The sequence below is a fragment of the Somniosus microcephalus genome, chromosome 3 (genome assembly GCF_052327205.1).
Source record: "Somniosus microcephalus isolate GS21.2 chromosome 3, FLI_Smic_1.0, whole genome shotgun sequence".
In the NCBI taxonomy this organism is placed as follows: Eukaryota; Metazoa; Chordata; class Chondrichthyes; order Squaliformes; family Somniosidae; genus Somniosus; species Somniosus microcephalus.
In genome coordinates this window covers 198,984,608-199,006,390 of record NC_140989.1, presented here as the reverse complement: position 1 = coordinate 199,006,390, position 21,783 = coordinate 198,984,608, and positions in this window count along the sequence as shown.

Below are 21,783 nucleotides of genomic sequence, written 5' to 3'. Positions count from 1 at the left end.
ACAGAGTACTATAAAAGGAGTGGGAGCACAGGGACAGAGCGACAGAGTACTATAAATAGAGCGGGAGCAGAGAGCCAGTGTGGGAGAGTAATATTAAAAGCGCGGGAGCGGAGAGTCAGAGCGACAGAGCACTATATAAAGAGAGGGAGCAGAGAGCCAGTGCAACAGATTACTATAAAAAGAGAGGGAGCAGAGAGCCAGTGTGACAGAGTACTATGAAAAGAGAGGGAGCAGACAACCAGTGCGACAGAGTACTATTAAAAGAGCGGGAGCGGAGAGCCAGAGCGGCAGAGTACTATAATAAGAGCGGGAGCACAGAGCCAATGTGACAGAGTACTATAAAAAGAGCGGGAGTGGAGAGCCAGAACGACAGAGTACTATAAAATGTGCAGGAGCGGAGACCCAGTGTGACAGAGTACTATAAAAAGAGCAGGAGCGGAGAGCCAGTGCGACAGAGTAATATAAAAAGATCGGGAGCAGAGGGCCAGTGCGCCAGAGTACTATAATAAGAGCGGGAGCAGAGAGCCAGAGCGACAGAGTACTATATAATGAGCAGGAGCGGAGAGCCAGTGCAACAGAGTACTATATAATGAGCAGGAGCGGAGAGCCAGAACGACAGAGTATTATAAAAAGAGCGGGAGCGGAGAGCCAGATTGCAGTGTACTATATAAAGAGCGGGAGTGGAGAGCCAGAGCAACAGAGTACTATAAAAAGAGCGGGAGTGGAGAGCCAGAGCGACAGAGTTCTAGAAACAGAGCAGCAGCTGAGAGCCAGAGTGGCAGAGTACTATAAAAAGAGCGGGAGCAGAGAGCCAGTGTGACAGAGTACTATAAAAAGAGCGGGAGCGGAGAGCCAGAGCGACAGAGTACTATAAAAAGAGCAGGAGTGCAGAGCCAGTGCGACAGAGTACTATAAAAAGAGCAGGAGCAGAGAGCGAGAGCTAAATAGTACTATAAAAAGAGCGGGAGAGGAGAGCCAGTGTGACGGAGTACTTTAAAAAGAGCGGGGGCAGAGAGGCAGAGTGACAGAGTACTTTATAAAGAGCGGGAGCAGAGAGCCAGAGCGACAGAGTACTTTAAAAAGAGCGGGAGCAGAGAGCCAGAGGGACAGAGTTTTTAAAAAGAGCGGGAGCACAGAGCCAGAGCGACAGAGTGCTATAAAAAGAGCGGGAGTGGATAGCCAGAGAGGCAGAGAACTAGAAAAAGAGCAGGAGCGGAGAGCCAGTGCGACAGAGTACTATAAAAAGTGCAGAAGCGGAGAGCCAGTGCGACAGAGTACTATAAAAATTGCGGGAGCGGACAGCCAGAGCAACAGAGTACTATAAAAAGAGCAGGAGCGGAGAGCCAGAGTGGTAGAATACTTTATAAAGAGTGGGAGCAGAGACCCAGGGTGACAGAGTAATATAAAAACAGCGGGAGCAGAGAGCCAGTGCGACAGAGTACAATAAAAAGAGCAGGAGCGGAGTGCCAGTGTTACAGAGTACTATAAAAAGTGCGGAAGCAGAAAGCCAGTGCGACAGAGTGCTTTAAAATGAGTGGGAGCGGAGAGCCAAAGCGGCAGATTACTATAAAAAGAGCGGGAGCAGAGAGCCAGAGCGGCAGAGTACTATAATAAGAGCGGGAGCACAGAGCCAATGTGACAGAGTACTATAAAAAGAGCGGGAGTGGAGAGCCAGAACGACAGAGTACTATAAAATGTGCAGGAGCGGAGACCCAGTGTGACAGAGTACTATAAAAAGAGCAGGAGCGGAGAGCCAGTGCGACAGAGTAATATAAAAAGATCGGGAGCAGAGGGCCAGTGCGCCAGAGTACTATAATAAGAGCGGGAGCAGAGAGCCAGAGCGACAGAGTACTATATAATGAGCAGGAGCGGAGAGCCAGTGCAACAGAGTACTATATAATGAGCAGGAGCGGAGAGCCAGAACGACAGAGTATTATAAAAAGAGCGGGAGCGGAGAGCCAGATTGCAGTGTACTATATAAAGAGCGGGAGTGGAGAGCCAGAGCAACAGAGTACTATAAAAAGAGCGGGAGTGGAGAGCCAGAGCGACAGAGTTCTAGAAACAGAGCAGCAGCTGAGAGCCAGAGTGGCAGAGTACTATAAAAAGAGCGGGAGCAGAGAGCCAGTGTGACAGAGTACTATAAAAAGAGCGGGAGCGGAGAGCCAGAGCGACAGAGTACTATAAAAAGAGCAGGAGTGCAGAGCCAGTGCGACAGAGTACTATAAAAAGAGCAGGAGCAGAGAGCGAGAGCTAAATAGTACTATAAAAAGAGCGGGAGAGGAGAGCCAGTGTGACGGAGTACTTTAAAAAGAGCGGGGGCAGAGAGGCAGAGTGACAGAGTACTTTATAAAGAGCGGGAGCAGAGAGCCAGAGCGACAGAGTACTTTAAAAAGAGCGGGAGCAGAGAGCCAGAGGGACAGAGTTTTTAAAAAGAGCGGGAGCACAGAGCCAGAGCGACAGAGTGCTATAAAAAGAGCGGGAGTGGATAGCCAGAGAGGCAGAGAACTAGAAAAAGAGCAGGAGCGGAGAGCCAGTGCGACAGAGTACTATAAAAAGTGCAGAAGCGGAGAGCCAGTGCGACAGAGTACTATAAAAATTGCGGGAGCGGACAGCCAGAGCAACAGAGTACTATAAAAAGAGCAGGAGCGGAGAGCCAGAGTGGTAGAATACTTTATAAAGAGTGGGAGCAGAGAGCCAGAGTGACAGAGTAATATAAAAACAGCGGGAGCAGAGAGCCAGTGCGACAGAGTACAATAAAAAGAGCAGGAGCGGAGTGCCAGTGTTACAGAGTACTATAAAATGTGCGGAAGCAGAAAGCCAGTGCGACAGAGTGCTTTAAAATGAGTGGGAGCGGAGAGCCAAAGCGGCAGATTACTATAAAAAGAGCGGGAGCAGAGAGCCAGAGCGGCAGAGTACTATAAAAAGAGCGGGAGCAGAGAGCCAGAGTGACAGAGTACTATAAAAAGAGCGGGAGCAGAGAGCCAGTGCGACAGAGTACTATAAAAAGAGCAGGAGCGGAGAGCCAGTGTTACAGAGTACTATAAAAAGAGCGGGAGCAGAGAGGCAGTGCGACAGAGTAATAAAAAAGAGTGGGAGCGGAGAGCCAGAACGAAAAATACTATAAAAAGAGCGGGAACAGGGAGCCAGTGCGACAGAGTACTATAAAAAGAGCAGGAGCGGAGAGCCAGTGTGACAGAGTACTATAAAAGGAGTGGGAGCACAGAGACAGAGCGACAGAGTACTATAAATAGAGCGGGAGCAGAGAGCCAGTGTGGCAGAGTAATATTAAAAGCGCGGGAGCGGAGAGTCAGAGCGACAGAGCACTATATAAAGAGAGGGAGCAGAGAGCCAGTGCAACAGATTACTATAAAAAGAGAGGGAGCAGAGAGCCAGTGTGACAGAGTACTATGAAAAGAGAGGGAGCAGACAACCAGTGCGACAGAGTACTATTAAAAGAGCGGGAGCGGAGAGCCAGAGCGGCAGAGTACTATAATAAGAGCGGGAGCAGAGAGCCAATGTGACAGAGTACTATAAAAAGAGCGGGAGTGGAGAGCCAGAACGACAGAGTACTATAAAATGTGCAGGAGCGGAGACCCAGTGTGACAGAGTACTATAAAAAGAGCAGGAGCGGAGAGCCAGTGTGACAGAGTAATATAAAAAGATCGGGAGCAGAGGGCCAGTGCGCCAGAGTACTATAATAAGAGCGGGAGCAGAGAGCCAGAGCGACAGAGTACTATATAATGAGCAGGAGCGGAGAGCCAGTGCAACAGAGTACTATATAATGAGCAGGAGCGGAGAGCCAGAACGACAGAGTATTATAAAAAGAGCGGGTGCGGAGAGCCAGATTGCAGTGTACTATATAAAGAGCGGGAGTGGAGAGCCAGAGCAACAGAGTACTATAAAAAGAGCGGGAGTGGAGAGCCAGAGCGACAGAGTTCTAGAAACAGAGCAGCAGCTGAGAGCCAGAGTGGCAGAGTACTATAAAAAGAGCGGGAGCAGAGAGCCAGTGTGACAGAGTACTATAAAAAGAGCGGGAGCGGAGAGCCAGAGCGACAGAGTACTATAAAAAGAGCAGGAGTGCAGAGCCAGTGCGACAGAGTACTATAAAAAGAGCAGGAGCAGAGAGCGAGAGCTAAATAGTACTATAAAAAGAGCGGGAGCAGAGAGCCAGAGCGACAGAGTACTTTAAAAAGAGCGGGAGCAGAGAGCCAGAGGGACAGAGTTTTTAAAAAGAGCGGGAGCACAGAGCCAGAGCGACAGAGTGCTATAAAAAGAGCGGGAGTGGATAGCCAGAGAGGCAGAGAACTAGAAAAAGAGCAGGAGCGGAGAGCCAGTGCGACAGAATACTATAAAAAGTGCAGAAGCGGAGAGCCAGTGTGACAGAGTACTATAAAAATTGCGGGAGCGGACAGCCAGAGCAACAGAGTACTATAAAAAGAGCAGGAGCGGAGAGCCAGAGTGGTAGAATACTTTATAAAGAGTGGGAGCAGAGAGCCAGAGCGACAGAGTAATATAAAAAGAGCGGGAGCAGAGAGCCAGTGCGACAGAGTACTATTAAAAGAGCAGGAGCAGAGTGCCAGTGTTACAGAGTACTATAAAAAGAGCGGAAGCAGAGAGCCAGTGTGACAGAGTGCTTTAAAATGTGTGGGAGCGGAGAGCCAGAGTTATTAGAATACTTTATAAAGAGCGGGAGCAGAGAGCCAGAGCGACAGAGTACTATAAAAAGAGCGGGAGCAGAGAGCCAGTGCGACAGAGTACTATAAAAAGAGCAGGAGCGGAGAGCCAGTGTTACAGAGTACTATAAAAAGTCCGGGAGCAGAGAGCCAGTGCGACAGAATAATAAAAAAAGAGTGGGAGCGGAGAGCCAGAGCGAAAAATACTATAAAAAGAGCGGGAGCAGAGAGCCAGTGCGACAGAGTACTATAAAAAGAGCAGGAGCGGAGAGCCAGTGTGACAGAGTACTATAAAAGGAGTGGGAGCACAGTGCCAGAGCGACAGAGTACTATAAATAGAGCGGGAGCAGAGAGCCAGTGCGACAGAGTAATATTAAAAGCGCGGGAGCGGAGAGTCAGAGCGACACAGTACTATATAAAGAGAGGGAGCAGAGAGCCAGTGCAACTGATTACTATAAAAAGAGCGGGAGCAGAGAGCCAGTGTGACAGAGTACTATAAAAAGAGAGGGAGCATACAGCCAGTGCGACAGAGTACTATTAAAAGATCGGGAGTGGAGAGCCAGAGCGGCAGAGTACTATAAAAAGAGTGGGAGCAGAGAGCCAATGTGACAGAGTACTATAAAAAGAGCGGGAGAGGAGAGCCAGAACGACAGAGTACTATAAAATGTGCAGGAGCGGAGACCCAGTGTGACAGAGTACTATAAAAAGAGCAGGAGCGGAGAGTCAGTGCGACAGAGTAATATAAAAAGATCGGGAGCAGAGGGCCAGTGCGCCAGAGTACTATAATAAGAGCGGGAGCAGAGAGCCAGAACGACAGAGTACTATATAATGAGCAGGAGCGGAGAGCCAGTGCAACAGAGTACTATAAAAGGAGCGGGAGCAGAGAGCCAGAGCGACAGAGTACTATATAATGAGCAGGAGCGGAGAGCCAGTGCAACAGAGTACTATAAAAAGAGCGGGAGCGGAGATCCAGATTGCAGTGTATTATATAAAGAGCGGGAGTGGAGAGCCAGAGCGACAGAGTTCCAGAAACAGAGCAGCAGCTGAGAGCCAGAGTGGCAGAGTACTATAAAAAGAGTGGGAGCAGAGAGCCAGTGCGACGGAGTACTATAAACAGAGCGGGAGCAGAGAGCCAGAGCGACAGACTAATATAAAAAGAGCGGGAGCAGAGACCAAAACGAAAGAGTACTATAAAAAGAGCAGGAGCGGAGAGCCCGTGCGACAGAGTACAATAAAAAGAGCAGGAGCGGAGAGCCAGAGCGACAGGCTACTTTAAAAAGAGCAGGAGCAGAGAGTCAGAGTGACATAGTACTTTAAAAAGAGCGGGAGCAGAGAGCCAGAGTGACAGAGTTTTTAAAAAGAGCGGGAGCACAGAGCCAAAGCGACAGAGTACGATCAAAAGAGCGGGAGTGGATAGCCAGAGAGGCAGAGAACTATAAAAAGAGCAGGAGCGGAGAGCCAGTGCGACAGAGTACTATAAAAAGTGCAGCAGCGGAGAGCCAGTGCGACAGAGTACTATAAAAATTGCGGGAGCGGACAGCCAGAGCAACAGAGTACTATAAAAAGTGCAGGAGCGGAGAGCCAGAGTGGTAGAATACTTTATAAAGAGTGGGAGCAGAGAGCCAGAGCGACAGAGTAATATAAAAAGAGCGGGAGCAGAGAGCCAGTGCGACAGAGTACTATAAAAAGAGCAGGAGCAGAGTGCCAGTGTTACAGAGCGCTATAAAAAGAGCGGAAGCAGAGAGCCAGTGCGACAGAGTGCTTTAAAATGAGTGGGAGCGGAGAGCCAGAGCGGCAGATTACTATAAAAAGAGCGGGAACAGAGAGCCAGTGCGACAGAGTACTATAAAAAGAGCAGGAGCGGAGAGCCAGTGTTACAGAGTACTATAAAAAGAGCGGGAGCAGAGAGCCAGTGCGACAGAGTAATAAAAAAAGAGTGGGAGCGGAGAGCCAGAATGAAAAATACTATAAAAAGAGCGGGAGCAGAGAGCCAGAGCGACAGAGTATGATAAAAAGAGCAGGAGCAGAGAGCCAGTGCGACAGAGTACTATAGAAAGAGCAGGAGCGGAGAGCCAGTGTGACAGAGTACTATAAAAGGAGTGGGAGCACAGAGCCAGAGCGACAGAGTACTATAAATAGAGCGGGAGCAGAAAGCCAGTGCGACAGAGTAATATTAAAAGCGCGGGAGCGGAGAGTCAGAGCGACAGAGCACTATATAAAGAGAGGGAGCAGAGAGCCAATGCAACAGATTACTATAAAAAGAGCGGGAGCAGAGAGCCATGGTGACAGTGTACTATAAAAAGAGAGGGAGCAGAGAGCCAGTGTGACAGAGTACTATAAAAATAGAGGGAGCAGACAGCCAGTGTGACAGAGTACTATTAAAAGAGCGGGAGCGGAGAGCCAGAGCGGCAGAGTACTATAAAAAGAGCGGGAGCAGAGAGCCAATGTGACAGAGTACTATAAAATGTGCAGGAGCGGAGACCCAGTGTGCCAGAGTACTATAAAAAGAGCAGGAGCGGAGAGCCAGAGCGGCAGAGTACTATAAAAAGAGCGGGAGTGGAGAGCCAGAATGACAGAGTACTATAAAATGTGCAGGAGCGGAGACCCAGTGTGACAGAGTAATATAAAAAGAGCAGGAGCGGAGAGCCAGTGCGACAGAGTACTATAAAAAGTAAGGGAACAGAGAGCCAGTGCGACAGAGTACTATAAAAAGAGTGGGAGCAGAGAGCCAGAGCGACAGAGTACGATGAAAAGAGCAGGAGCAGAGAGCCAGTGCAACAGAGTACTATAAAAAGAGCAGGAGTGGAGAGCCAGAGCGACAGAGTACTGTAAAAAGAGCGTGAGTAGAGAGCCAGAGTGCCACAATACTATAAACAGAGCAGGCGCAGAGAGCCAGAGTGACAGAGTACTATAAAAAGAGCAGGAGCAGAGATCCTGTGTGACAGAGTACTATAAAAAGAGCGGGAGAGGAGAGCCAAAGGGACAGAGTATAAAACGAGCACGAGCGGAGAGCCAGAGTGGCAAAGCACTATAAAAAGAGCGGGAGTGGAGAGCCAGTGCGACAGAGTACTATAAAAAGGGTGGGACCATGAGCCAGAGCGACAGAGTGCTATAAAAACAGAAGGAGCGGAGAGCCAGTGCGACAGAGCACTATAAAAAGAGCAGGAGCGGAGAGCCAGAGTGGCAGAGTCCTATTAAAAGAGCGGGACCATGAGCCAGAGTGACAGAGTCCTATATAATGAGCAGGAGCAGAGAGCCAGAGCAGCAGAGTACTATAAAAAGAGCGGGACCATGAGCCAGAGCGACAGAGTGCAATTAAAAGAGCAGGAGCGGAGAGCCAGAGCGACAGAGTTCTATAAGAAGAGCAGCAGCGGAGAGCCAGAACGGGAGAGTACTATAAAAACAGCAGGAGTGGAGAGCCAGTGCGACAGAATTGTATAAAAATAGCAGGAGCGGAGAGTCAGAGCGGCAGTGTGCTATAAAAAGAGCAGGAGTGGAGAGCCAGAGCGGCAGAGTATTATAAAAAGAGCGGGAGTGGAGAGCCAGTGCGACAGAGTACTATAAAAAGAGCGGGACCATGAGCCAGAGCGACAGAGTCCTATAAAATGAGCAGGAGCAGAGAGCCAGAGCAGCAGAGTACTATAAAAAGAGCGGGGGTGGAGAGCCAGAGTGACAGAGTACTATAAAAAGAGCGGGAGCGGAGAGCCAGAGTGGCAGAGTATTTTAAAAAGCGCAGGAGCGGAGAGCCGGTGCGACAGAGCACTATAAAAAGAGTAGGAGCGGAGAGTCAGAGCGGCAGAGTACTATAAAAAGAGCGGGAGTGGAGAGCCAGTGCGACAGAGTACTATAAAAAGAGCGGGACCATGAGCCAGAGTGACAGAGCCCTATAAAAAAGCAGGAGCGGAGAGCCAGTGCGACAGAGTACTAAAAAAAGAGCAGGAGCGGAGAGCTAGAGCGACAGAGTCCCATAAAAAGAGCAGGAGCGGAGAGTCAGAGCGGCAGAGTACTATAAAAAGAGCAGGAGCAGAGCCAGTGCGACAGAGTCCTATAAGAAGAGCAGCAGCAGAGAGCCAGAATGGCAGAGTACTATAAAAAGAGCAGGAATGGAGAGCCACTGCGACAGAGTCCTATAGAAATAGCAGGAGCCGAAAGTCAGAGCGGCAGAGTACTATAAAAAGAGCAGGAGTGGAGAGCCAGGGCGGCAGAGTACTATAAAAAGAGCAGGAGCGGAGTGCCAGAGCGGCAGAATATTATAAAAAGAGCGGGAGAGGAGAGCAAGAATGACAGAGCACTATAAAAAGAGCGGGAGTGGAGAGCCAGTGCGACAGAGTGCTATAAATAGAGCGGGACCATGAGCCAGAGTGACAGAGTCCTATATAATGAGCAGGAGCAGAGAGCCAGAGCAGCAGAGTACTATAAAAAGAGCGGGACCATGAGCCAGAGCGACAGAGTGCTATAAAAAGAGCAGGAGTGGAGAGCCAGAGCGACAGAGTTCTATAAAAAGAGCAGCAGCGGAGAGCCAGAACGGCAGAGTACTATAAAAACAGCAGGAGCAGAGAGCCAGTGCGACAGAATCCTATAAAAATAGCAGGAGCGGAGAGTCAGAGCGGCAGTGTGCTATAAAAAGAGCAGGAGCGGAGAGCCAGAGCAGCAGAGTATTATAAAAAGAGCGGGAGTGGAGAGCCAGTGCGACAGAGTACTATAAAAAGAGCGGGATCATGAGCCAGAGTGACAGAGTCCTATATAATGAGCGGGGGTGGAGAGCCAGAGTGACAGAGTACTATAAAAAGAGCGGGAGCGGAGAGCCAGAGCGGCAGAGTATTTTAAAAAGCGCAGGAGCGGAGAGCCGGTGCGACAGAGTACTATAAAAAGAGCAGGAGCGGAGAGTCAGAGCGGCAGAGGACTATAAAAAGAGTGGGACCATGAGCCAGAGTGACAGAGTCCTATAAAAAAGCAGGAGCGGAGAGCCAGTGCGACAGAGTACTATAAAATGAGTAGGAGCGGAGAGCTAGAGTGACAGAGTCCTATAAAAAGAGCAGGAGCGGAGGGTCAGTGCGGCAGAGTACTATAAAAAGAGCGGGAGTGGAGAGCCAGTGCGACAGAGTCCTATAAGAAGAGCAGGAGCGGAGAGTCAGAGTGGCAGAGTACTATAAAAAGAGCAGGAGCGGAGAGCCAGAGTGGCAGAGTACTATAAAAAGAGCAGGAGCGGAGTGCCAGAGCGGCAGAATATTATAAAAAGAGCGGGAGAGGAGAGCAAGAATGACAGAGCACTATAACAAGAGCGGGAGTGGAGAGCCAGTGCGACAGAGTGCTATAAATAGAGCGGGACCATGAGCCAGAGCGACAGAGTGTGATAAAAAGAGCAGGAGCGCAGAGCCAGAGTGGTAGAATACTATAAAAAGAGCAGGAGCGGAGAGCAAGTGCGACAGAGTCCTATAAAAAGAGCAGGAGCAGAGAGCCAGAGCGGCAGAGTACTATAAAAAGAGCGGGAGTGGAGAGCCAGAGTGACAGATTACTACAAAAAGAGAGGGAGCATGAGCCAGAGCGAAAGAGAGCTATAAAAAGAGCAGGAGCAGAGAGCCAGAGCGGCAGAGTACTATAAAAAGAGCGGGAGTGGAGAGCCAGAGTGACAGATTACTACAAAAAGAGAGGGAGCATGAGCCAGAACGACAGAGTATGATAAAAAGAGCAGGAGCCGAGAGCCACAATGACAGAGTGCTATAAAAAGAGCAGGAGCAGAGAGCCAGTGCGACAGAGTATGATAAACAGAGAGGGAGCAAAGAGCCAGAGCGGCAGAGTGCTATAAAAAGAGCGGGAGCAGAGAGCCAAAGTGACAGAGTACTATAAAAAGAGCGGGAGCAGAGAGCAAGAGTGACAGAGTACTATAAAATGAGCGAGAGCGGAGAGCCAGAGCGACAGAGTGCTATAAAAAGAGCGGGAGCGGAGAGCCAGAGCGGCAGAGACTTTTAAAAAGTGCAGGAGCGGAGAGCCAGAGCGACAGAGTACTATGAAAAGAGTGGAAGCATGAGCCAGAGCGAAAGAGTGCTATAAAAAGAGCAGGAGCGGAGAGCCAGTGCGACAGAGTATGATAAAAAGAGCGGGAGCGGAGAGCCAGAGTGACAGAGTACTATAGAAAGAGCGGGAGCATTGAGCCAGAGCGACAGAGTACAATAAAAGAGCAGGAGCGGAGAGCCAGAATGACAGAGTACTATAAAAAAGCAGGAGCAGAGAGCCAATGCAACAGAGAACTATTAAAAGAGCGGAGGCGGAGAGCCAGAGCGACAGAGTACTATAAAAATAGCGGCAGCAGAGAGCCAGTGCAACAGAGTACTATAAAAAGAGCAGGAGCAGAGAGCCAGAGCGGCAGAGTACTATAAAAAGAGAGGGAGCAGAGAGCCAGAGTGGTAGAATACTTTATAAAAAGCGGGTGTAGAGAGCCAGAGCGACAGAGTACTATAAAAAGAGTGGGAGTGGAGAGCCAGAGCGACAGATTAGTATATAAACAGCGGGAGCAGAGAGCCAGAGCGACAGAGTACTATAAAAACAGCAGGAGCAGAGAGCCAGTGCGACAGAGTACTATAAAAAGAGCAGGAGCAGAGAGCCAGAGCGGCAGAGTACTATAAAAAGAGCGGGAGCAGACAGCCAGAGTGGTAGAATACTTTATAAAGAGCGGGTGTAGAGAGCCAGAGCGACAGAGTACTATAAAAAGAGCGGGAGCAGAGAGCCAGTGCGACAGAGTCCTATAAAAAGAGCAGGAGCAGAGAGCCAGAGCGGCAGAGTACTATAAAAAGAGCGGGAGTGGAGAGCCAGAGTGACAGATTACTCCAAAAAGAGCGGGAGCATGAGCCAGAGCGAAAGAGTGCTATAAAAAGAGCAGGAGCGGAGTGCCAGAGCAGCAGAGTACTATAAAAAGAGTGGGAGCGGAGTGCCAGAACGACAGAGTATGATAAAAAGAGCAGGAGCCGAGAGCCACAATGACAGAGTGCTATAAAAAGAGCAGGAGCAGAGAGCCAGTGCGACAGAGTATGATAAACAGAGAGGGAGCAAAGAGCCAGAGCGGCAGAGTGCTATAAAAAGAGCGGGAGCAGAGAGCCAAAGTGACAGAGTACTATAAAATGAGCGAGAGCGGAGAGCCAGAGCGACAGAGTGCTATAAAAAGAGCGGGAGCGGAGAGCCAGAGCGGCAGAGTCTTTTAAAAAGTGCAGGAGCGGAGAGCCAGAGCGACAGAGTACTATGAAAAGAGTGGAAGCATGAGCCAGAGCGAAAGAGTGCTATAAAAAGAGCAGGAGCGGAGAGCCAGTGCGACAGAGTATGATAAAAAGAGCGGGAGCGGAGAGCCAGAGTGACAGAGTACTATAGAAAGAGCGGGAGCATTGAGCCAGAGCGACAGAGTACAATAAAAGAGCAGGAGCGGAGAGCCAGAATGACAGAGTACTATAAAAAGAGCAGGAGCAGAGAGCCAGTGCAACAGAGAACTATTAAAAGAGCGGAGGCGGAGAGCCAGAGCGACAGAGTACTATAAAAATAGCGGCAGCAGAGAGCCAGTGCAACAGAGTACTATAAAAAGAGCAGCAGCAGAGAGCCAGTGCGACAGAGTACGAAAAAAAGAGCAGGAGCAGAGAGCCAGAGCGGCAGAGTACGATAAAAAGAGCGGGAGCAGACAGCCAGAGTGGTAGAATACTTTATAAAAAGCGGGTGTAGAGAGCCAGAGCGACAGAGTACTATAAAAAGAGCGGGACCATGAGCCAGAGCGACAGAGTCCTATATAATGAGCAGGAGCAGAGAGCCAGAGCAGCAGAGTACTATAAAAAGAGCGGGGGTGGAGAGCCAGAGTGACAGAGTACTATAAAAAGAGCGGGAGCGGAGAGCCAGAGTGGCAGAGTATTTTAAAAAGCGCAGGAGCGGAGAGCCGGTGCGACAGAGCACTATAAAAAGAGTAGGAGCGGAGAGTCAGAGCGGCAGAGTACTATAAAAAGAGCGGGAGTGGAGAGCCAGTGCGACAGAGTACTATAAAAAGAGCGGGACCATGAGCCAGAGTGACAGAGCCCTATAAAAAAGCAGGAGCGGAGAGCCAGTGCGACAGAGTACTAAAAAAAGAGCAGGAGCGGAGAGCTAGAGCGACAGAGTCCCATAAAAAGAGCAGGAGCGGAGAGTCAGAGCGGCAGAGTACTATAAAAAGAGCAGGAGCAGAGCCAGTGCGACAGAGTCCTATAAGAAGAGCAGCAGCAGAGAGCCAGAATGGCAGAGTACTATAAAAAGAGCAGGAATGCAGAGCCACTGCGACAGAGTCCTATAGAAATAGCAGGAGCCGAAAGTCAGAGCGGCAGAGTACTATAAAAAGAGCAGGAGTGGAGAGCCAGGGCGGCAGAGTACTATAAAAAGAGCAGGAGCGGAGTGCCAGAGCGGCAGAATATTATAAAAAGAGCGGGAGAGGAGAGCAAGAATGACAGAGCACTATAAAAAGAGCGGGAGTGGAGAGCCAGTGCGACAGAGTGCTATAAATAGAGCGGGACCATGAGCCAGAGCGACAGAGTCCTATATAATGAGCAGGAGCAGAGAGCCAGAGCAGCAGAGTACTATAAAAAGAGCGGGACCATGAGCCAGAGCGACAGAGTGCTATAAAAAGAGCAGGAGTGGAGAGCCAGAGCGACAGAGTTCTATAAAAAGAGCAGCAGCGGAGAGCCAGAACGGCAGAGTACTATAAAAACAGCAGGAGCGGAGAGCCAGTGCGACAGAATCCTATAAAAATAGCAGGAGCGGAGAGTCAGAGCGGCAGTGTGCTATAAAAAGAGCAGGAGCGGAGAGCCAGTGCAGCAGAGTATTATAAAAAGAGCGGGAGTGGAGAGCCAGTGCGACAGAGTACTATAAAAAGAGCGGGATCATGAGCCAGAGTGACAGAGTCCTATATAATGAGCGGGGGTGGAGAGCCAGAGTGACAGAGTACTATAAAAAGAGCGGGAGCGGAGAGCCAGAGCGGCAGAGTATTTTAAAAAGCGCAGGAGCGGAGAGCCGGTGCGACAGAGTACTATAAAAAGAGCAGGAGCGGAGAGTCAGAGCGGCAGAGGACTATAAAAAGAGTGGGAGTGGAGAGCCAGTGCGACAGAGTACTATAAAAAGAGCGGGACCATGAGCCAGAGTGACAGAGTCCTATAAAAAAGCAGGAGCGGAGAGCCAGTGCGACAGAGTACTATAAAATGAGTAGGAGCGGAGAGCTAGAGCGACAGAGTCCTATAAAAAGAGCAGGAGCGGAGGGTCAGTGCGGCAGAGTACTATAAAAAGAGCGGGAGTGGAGAGCCAGTGCGACAGAGTCCTATAAGAAGAGCAGGAGCGGAGAGTCAGAGTGGCAGAGTACTATAAAAAGAGCAGGAGCGGAGAGCCAGAGTGGCAGAGTACTATAAAAAGAGCAGGAGCGGAGTGCCAGAGCGGCAGAATATTATAAAAAGAGCGGGAGAGGAGAGCAAGAAAGACAGAGCACTATAACAAGAGCGGGAGTGGAGAGCCAGTGCGACAGAGTGCTATAAATAGAGTGGGACCATGAGCCAGAGCGACAGAGTGTGATAAAAAGAGCAGGAGCGCAGAGCCAGAGAGTTAGAATACTATAAAAAGAGCAGGAGCGGAGAGCAAGTGCGACAGAGTCCTATAAAAAGAGCAGGAGCAGAGAGCCAGAGCGGCAGAGTACTATAAAAAGAGCGGGAGTGGAGAGCCAGAGTGACAGATTACTACAAAAAGAGAGGGAGCATGAGCCAGAGCGAAAGAGAGCTATAAAAAGAGCAGGAGCAGAGAGCCAGAGCGGCAGAGTACTATAAAAAGAGCGGGAGTGGAGAGCCAGAGTGACAGATTACTACAAAAAGAGTGGGAGCATGAGCCAGAACGACAGAGTATGATAAAAAGAGCAGGAGCCGAGAGCCACAATGACAGAGTGCTATAAAAAGAGCAGGAGCAGAGAGCCAGTGCGACAGAGTATGATAAACAGAGAGGGAGCAAAGAGCCAGAGCGGCAGAGTGCTATAAAAAGAGCGGGAGCAGAGAGCCAAAGTGACAGAGTACTATAAAAAGAGCGGGAGCAGAGAGCAAGAGCGACAGAGTACTATAAAATGAGCGAGAGCGGAGAGCCAGAGCGACAGAGTGCTATAAAAAGAGCGGGAGCGGAGAGCCAGAGCGGCAGAGACTTTTAAAAAGTGCAGGAGCGGAGAGCCAGAGCGACAGAGTACTATGAAAAGAGTGGAAGCATGAGCCAGAGCGAAAGAGTGCTATAAAAAGAGCAGGAGCGGAGAGCCAGTGCGACAGAGTATGATAAAAAGAGCGGGAGCGGAGAGCCAGAGTGACAGAGTACTATAGAAAGAGCGGGAGCATTGAGCCAGAGCGACAGAGTACAATAAAAGAGCAGGAGCGGAGAGCCAGAATGACAGAGTACTATAAAAAGAGCAGGAGCAGAGAGCCAGTGCAACAGAGAACTATTAAAAGAGCGGAGGCGGAGAGCCAGAGCGACAGAGTACTATAAAAATAGCGGCAGCAGAGAGCCAGTGCAACAGAGTACTATAAAAAGAGCAGGAGCAGAGAGCCAGAGCGGCAGAGTACTATAAAAAGAGAGGGAGCAGACAGCCAGAGTGGTAGAATACTTTATAAAAAGCGGGTGTAGAGAGCCAGAGCGACAGAGTACTATAAAAAGAGTGGGAGTGGAGAGCCAGAGCGACAGATTAGTATATAAACAGCGGGAGCAGAGAGCCAGAGCGACAGAGTACCATAAAAACAGCAGGAGCAGAGAGCCAGTGCGACAGAGTACTATAAAAAGAGCAGGAGCAGAGAGCCAGAGCGGCAGAGTACTATAAAAAGAGCGGGAGCAGACAGCCAGAGTGGTAGAATACTTTATAAAGAGCGGGTGTAGAGAGCCAGAGCGACAGAGTACTATAAAAAGAGCGGGAGCAGAGAGCCAGTGCGACAGAGTCCTATAAAAAGAGCAGGAGCAGAGAGCCAGAGCGGCAGAGTACTATAAAAAGAGCGGGAGTGGAGAGCCAGAGTGACAGATTACTCCAAAAAGAGCGGGAGCATGAGCCAGAGCGAAAGAGTGCTATAAAAAGAGCAGGAGCGGAGTGCCAGAGCAGCAGAGTACTATAAAAAGAGTGGGAGCGGAGTGCCAGAACGACAGAGTATGATAAAAAGAGCAGGAGCCGAGAGCCACAATGACAGAGTGCTATAAAAAGAGCAGGAGCAGAGAGCCAGTGCGACAGAGTATGATAAACAGAGAGGGAGCAAAGAGCCAGAGCGGCAGAGTGCTATAAAAAGAGCGGGAGCAGAGAGCCAAAGTGACAGAGTACTATAAAATGAGCGAGAGCGGAGAGCCAGAGCGACAGAGTGCTATAAAAAGAGCGGGAGCGGAGAGCCAGAGCGGCAGAGTCTTTTAAAAAGTGCAGGAGCGGAGAGCCAGAGCGACAGAGTACTATGAAAAGAGTGGAAGCATGAGCCAGAGCGAAAGAGTGCTATAAAAAGAGCAGGAGCGGAGAGCCAGTGCGACAGAGTATGATAAAAAGAGCGGGAGAGGAGAGCCAGAGTGACAGAGTACTATAGAAAGAGCGGGAGCATTGAGCCAGAGCGACAGAGTACAATAAAAGAGCAGGAGCGGAGAGCCAGAATGACAGAGTACTATAAAAAGAGCAGGAGCAGAGAGCCAGTGCAACAGAGAACTATTAAAAGAGCGGAGGCGGAGAGCCAGAGCGACAGAGTACTATAAAAATAGCGGCAGCAGAGAGCCAGTGCAACAGAGTACTATAAAAAGAGCAGGAGCAGAGAGCCAGTGCGACAGAGTACTAAAAAAAGAGCAGGAGCAGAGAGCCAGAGCGGCAGAGTACGATAAAAAGAGCGGGAGCAGACAGCCAGAGTGGTAGAATACTTTATAAAAAGCGGGTGTAGAGAGCCAGAGCGACAGAGTACTATAAAAAGAGTGGGAGTGGAGAGCCAGAGCGACAGATTAGTATATAAACAGCGGGAGCAGAGAGCCAGAGCGACAGAGTACTATTAAAACAGCAGGAGCAGAGAGCCAGTGCGACAGAGTACTATAAAAAGAGCAGGAGCAGAGAGCCAGAGCGGCAGAGGACTATAAAAAGAGCGGGAGCAGACAGCCAGAGTGGTAGAATACTTTATAAAGAGCGGGTGTAGAGAGCCAGAGCGACAGAGTACTATAAAAAGAGCGGGAGCAGAGAGCCAGTGCGACAGAGTCCTATAAAAAGAGCAGGAGCTGAGAGCCAGAGCAGCAGAGTACTATAAAAAGATTGGGAGCGGAGTGCCAGAACGACAGAGTATGATAAAAAGAGCAGGAGCCGAGAGCCACAATGACAGAGTGCTATAAAAAGAGCAGGAGCAGAGAGCCAGTGCGACAGAGTATGATAAACAGAGAGGGAGCAAAGAGCCAGAGCGGCAGAGTGCTATAAAAAGAGCGGGAGCAGAGAGCCAAAGTGACAGAGTACTATAAAAAGAGCAGGAGCAGAGAGCCAGTGCGACAGAGTACTATAAAAAGAGCGGGAGCGGAGAGCCAGAGTGGCAGTGTAGTATAAAAAGAGCGGGAGTGGAGAGCCAGAGCAACAGAGTACTATAAAAAGAGCGGGAGTGGAGAGCCAGAATGACAGAGTACTATAAAAACAGAAGGAGCAGAGAGCCAGTGCGACAGAGTACTATAAAAAGAGCAGGAGCAGAGAGCCAGAGCGCCAGAGTACTATAAAAAGAGCGGGAGCAGACAGCCAGAGTGGTAGAATACTTTATAAAGAGCGGGTTTAGAGAGCCAGAGCGACAGAGTACTATAAAAAGAGCAGGAGCGGAGAGCCAGTGTTACAGAGCAATATAAAAAGAGCGGGAGCAGAGAGCCAGTGCGACAGAGTACTATAAAAAGAGTGGGAGCGGAGAGCCAGAACGAAAAATACTATAAAAAGAGCGGGATCAGAGAGCCAGTGCGACAGAGTACTATTAAATGCTCAGGAGCGGAGAGCCAGTGCGACAGAGTACTATAAAAGGAGTGGGAGCACAGAGCCAGAGCGACAGAGTACTATAAATAGAGTGGGAGCAGAGAGCCAGTGCGACAGAGTAATATAGAAAGAGCGGGAGCGGAGAGTCAGAGCGACAGAGTACTATATAAAGAGAGGGAGCAGAGAGCCAGTGCGACAGATTACTATAAAAAGAGCGGGAGCGGAGAGCCAGAGTGACAGAGCACTATAAAAAGAGAGGGAGCAGAGAGCCAGTGCGACAGAGAACTATAAAAAGAGAGGGAGCAGAGAGCCAGTGCGACAGTGTACTATAAAAAGAGCGGGAGCGGAGAGCCAGAGCGGCATAGTATTTTAAAAAGCACAGGAGCGGTGAGCCAGAGAGACAGAGTACTATAAAAAGAGCAGGAGCGGAGAGCCAGGGTGGCAGAGTACTATAAAAAAAGCAGGAGCAGAGAGTCAGAGAGGCAGAGCACTATAAAAAGAGCGGGAATGGAGAGCCACTGTGACAGAGTACTATAAAAAGAGCAGGACCATGAGCCAGAGCGAAAGAGTGCTATAAAAATGCAGGAGCAGAGAGCCAGAGCGGCAGAGCCCTATAAAAAGAGCAGGAGCGGAGAGCTAGAGCGACAGAGTCCTATAAAAAGAGCGGGACCATGAGCCAGAGCGACAGAGTGCTATAAAAAGAGCAGGAGCGGAGAGCCAGAGCGACAGAGTTCTATAAGAAAAGCAGCAGCAGGGAGCCAGAACGGCAGAGTACTATAAAAAGAGCAGGAGTGGAGAGCCACTGCGACAGAGTCCTATAAAAATATCAGGAGCGGAGAGTCAGAGCGGCAGAGTACTATAAAAAGAGAAGGAGCGGAGAGCCAGAGCGGCAGAGTATTATAAAAAGAGCGGGAGAGGAGAGCCAGAATGACAGAGTGCTATAAAAAGAGCGGAAGTGGAGAGCCAGTGCGATAGAGTACTATAAAAAGAGCGGGACCATGAGCCAGAGCGACAGAGTGTGATAAAAAGAGCAGGAGCGGAAAGCCAGAGTGGTAGAGTACAATAAAAAGAGCAGGAGCCGACAGCCAGTGCGACAGAGTCCTATAAAAAGAGCAGGAGCAGAGAGCCAGAGCGGCAGAGTACTCTAAAAAGAGCGGGAGTGGAGAGCCAGAGTGACCGATTACTATAAAAAGAGCGGGAGCATGAGCCAGAGCGAAAGAGTGCTATAAAAAGAGCAGGAGCGGAGAGCCAGAGCGGCAGAGTACTATATTAAGAGTGGGAGCGGAGCGCCAGAACGACAGAGTGTGATAAAAAGAGCAGCAGCGGAGAGCCAGAATGACAGAGTACTATAAAAAGAGCAGGAGCAGAGAGCCAGTGCGACAGAGTATGATAAACAGAGAGGGAGCAAAGAGCCAGAGCGGCAGAGTGCTATATAAAGAGCGGGAGCAGAGAGCCAAAGTGACAGAGTACTATAAAAGAGCAGGAGCGGTGAGCCAGAATGACAGAGTACTATAAAAAGAGTGGGAGCGGTGAGCCAGAACGACAGAGTAATATAAAAAGAGTGGGAGCAGAGAGAAAGTGCGACAGCGTACTATAAAAAGAGCAGGAGCGGAGAGAGAGTGCGACAGAGTACTATAAAAAGAGAAGGAGCGGAGAGACATTGCAACAGAGTACTATAAAAACCATGGGAGCAGAGAGCCAGAGTGGCAGAGTACTATGAAAAGAGCAGGAGCAGAGAGCCTGAGTGGCAGAGTAGTATAAAAAGAGAGGGAGCAGCGAGCCAGAGCAGCAGAGTACTATAAAAGTGCGGGAGCAGAGTGCCAGAGTGGAAGTGTACTATAAAAAGAGGAGGAGCGGAGAGCCAGAACGACAGATTACTATAAAAAGAGAAGGAGCGGAGAGACATTGCGACAGAGTACTATAAAAAGTGTGGGAGCAGAGAGCCAGAGCGGCAGAGTACTATAAAAAGAGCAGGAGCAGATAGCCAGTGAGACAGAGTACTATAAAAAGAGCGGGAGCAGAGAGCCAGAGCAACAGAGTACTCTAAAAAGAGCAGCAGCGGAGAGCCAGAGTGACAGAGTACTATAAAAAGAGTGGGAGCAGAGAGCCAGAGTGACAGAGTACTATAAAACGAGCTGGAGCCGAGAGACAGTACGACAGAGTAATATAAAAAGAGCGGGAGCAGAGAGCCAGAACGACTGAGTACTATAAAAAGAGTGGCAGCAGAGAGCAAGTGCGACAGAGTACGATAAAAAGAGCGGGAGCAGAGAGCCAGAGTGACAGAGTACTATAAAAAGAGCGGGGTACGAGTGCCAGAGCGGCAGAGTACTATAAAAAGAGCGGGAGCAGAGAGCCAGGACGGTAGTGTACTATACAAAGAGCGGGAGCTGAGTGCCAGAGTGGAAGAGTGCTATAATAAGAGCAGGAGCGGAGAGGCAGAACGACAGAGTACTATAAAAAGAGCAGGAGCGGAGGCCCAGTGCGACAGAGTACTATAAAAAGAGCGGGAGCAGAGAGCCAGAGTGGCAGAGTACTGTGAAAAGAGCAGGAGCAGAGAGCCTGAGTGGCAGAGTAGTATAAAAAGAGAGGGAGCAGCGAGCCAGAGCAGCAGAGTACTATAAAAGTGCGGGAGCAGAGTGCCAGAGTGGAAGAGTACTTTAAAAAGAGGAGGAGCGGAGAGCCAGAACGACAGATTACTATAAAAAGAGAAGGAGCGGAGAGACATTGCGACAGAGTACTATAAAAAGTGTGGGAGCGGAGAGCCAGAGCGGCAGAGTACTATAAAAAGAGCAGGAGCAGCTAGCCAGTGAGACAGAGTACTATAAAAAGAGTGGGAGCAGAGAGCCAGAGCGACAGAGTACTCTAAAAAGAGCAGCAGCGGAGAGCCAGAGTGACAGAGTACTATAAAAAGAGTGGGAGCAGAGAGCCAGAGTGACAGAGTACTATAAAACGAGCTGGAGCCGAGAGACAGTACGACAGAGTAATATAAAAAGAGCGGGAGCAGAGAGCCAGAACGACTGAGTACTATAAAAAGAGCGGGAGCAGAGAGCCAGGACGGTAGTGTACTATACAAAGAGCGGGAGCTGAGTGCCAGAGTGGAAGAGTGCTATAATAAGAGCAGGAGCGGAGAGGCAGAACGACAGAGTACTATAAAAAGAGCAGGAGCGGAGGCCCAGTGCGACAGAGTATTTAAAAAGAGCAGGAGCGGAGAGCCAGAGTGACAGAGTACTATAAAAAGAGCGGGAGCAGAGAGCCAGAGCGACAGAGAAAAATCAAAGAGCAGGAGTGGGGAGCAGAATGACAGAGTACTATAAAAAGATCGGGAGCAGAGGCCCAGTGCGACAGAGTACTATAAAAAGATCGGGAGCAGAGGGCCAGTGCGCCAGAATACTATAATAAGAGCGGCAGCAGAGAGCCAGAGCGACAGAGTACTATATAATGAGCAGGAGCGGAAAGAAAGTGCGACAGAGTACTATAAAAAGAGCGGGAGTGGAGAGCCAGAGCGACAGAGTACATTAAAAAGTGCGGAAGCAGAGAGCCAAAGTACGATAAAAAGAGCTGGCGTGGAGAGCAAGAGCGGCAGAGTACTTAAAACAGAGCAGGAATAGAGAGCCAGAATGACAGAGTAGTACAAAAATAGTGGGAGCAGAGAGCCAGTGCGACAGAGTACTATAAAAAGAGCGGGAGCAGAGAGCCAGTGCGACAGAGTACTATAAAAAGAGCGGAATCAGAGAGCCAGTGCGAAAGAGCACTATAAAAAGAGAGAGAGCGGAGAGCCAGTGCGACATGGTACTTTAAAAGAGCAGGAGCAGAGAGCCAGTGCGACAGAGTACTATAAAAAGATCGGTATCAGAGAGCCAGAGCGACAGAGTGCTATAAAAAGAGCGGGAGCAGAGAACCAGTGCGACAGAGTACTATAAAAGGGGCGGGAGCAGAGGGCCTGTGCACCAGAGTACAATAAAAAGAGCGGGAGCAGAGAGTCAGAGCGACAGAGTACTATATAATGAGCAGGAGCAGATAGCCTGCGCGACAGAGTACCATAAAAAGAGCGGGAGCAGAGAGCCAGAACGACAGAGTAGTATAAAAACAGCGGGAGCGGAGAGCCAGAGCAGCAGTGTATTATAAAAAGAGCGGGAGTGGAGAGCCAGAGCAACAGAG